A 1,160-nucleotide genomic window follows, 5' to 3' on the forward strand; every position below is an offset into this window, starting at 1 on the left:
TCTCCTCTTGCTTTCCTCCAGGTACAAATGCTTTGTACTTTGAGCACACTGAATAGAAAAGGCGATGAGTGAAGCTGGCATTTTGGTTTTAAAATCCATTTCCTCATGATCTTGGAGGCAAAGTCTAACTTAAGCTAGTCTCTGGTTAGTAAAGCACATTAGCTGCTGTCTTTTACATTGGTGATCTTTGCCAGAAACACCGGAAGCATTCAGTTTGGACATTTTGAAAAAATAAAGATCACATCCACTGTGAATGGCTCTAAAAACGTAGTTCCCTTAACACGTCAGCTGGTTTCCCCCCGACAGAAGAGAGAGTCGGCACAACTGAGTACACTCTGCAGAGAAACGCTGTTACGTAATCTCCAGCAGATACGTTTCATTAAAACGGAGAAGGCAAAAGGAACGGGAAGAGAACAGCTAACACGGGGGGGGGGGGGGGGGGGGGGGAATCGCCTCGAGTCGGCTTTCAATTCGGCAACTGAAATGCGGCAAACTGCCAGAACGACCCGCACGGCTGTACCACGCCGCCCGCCCAGCCACCAGCCCAGAACCCCGCAGCCGCCGCGGCACCGTCACCCAGCTCCAGCCGGCAGCAGGCTGCCACCAGCCGGCGGCAAAGCCGCCAGAGGCCGGCCTGAGCGCGGGCACCGCAGCCGCTTGCAGAGGCGGAGCCGGGCCCCCGCTAGCAGCGGCCCGCCGGCACCGTTCAGGGCAGAGCTGGGGACGGAGACCCTCTGCCCGCGCCGAGCGGAGGGAACGCGGCCTCCACAGGCCGCCAGGCCTCAGGCCAGGCCTCAGTCTCCTTCCCAGCCCGAGACAGGCGTACTCGGGCCGCCGGTCTGCGGAGAGGGACCCCCGCCGCTCTCCCCGCACCTCTCTCGCACGACGGGCTCCGAGCTCCACGGTGCGTTCGCCGCCGGCCCCGGCTCAGCCCTCCCCGCCGCTCCCTCAGGCCGCCGCCGCCCCCTTTTCCCGCGCCGCGCCCCCCCTCTCGCCCCGCCCCTCGCCACTCGCCGTGCCAGGCGCATGCGCACCGGCGCGGGGGGGGGGGCCGCGGATGAGCCCCTGCGCCGCTTGTGCGCCTGCGCTGGAAGCGGGGGGCGGGTTCCCGGGCCGGCGGCGGCGGCGGGGGGGGGGTCTCTGCGCATGCGCGGCGGCGC

The sequence above is a fragment of the Pelecanus crispus genome, chromosome Z, assembly GCF_030463565.1.
Source record: "Pelecanus crispus isolate bPelCri1 chromosome Z, bPelCri1.pri, whole genome shotgun sequence".
Taxonomy (NCBI): Eukaryota; Metazoa; Chordata; class Aves; order Pelecaniformes; family Pelecanidae; genus Pelecanus; species Pelecanus crispus.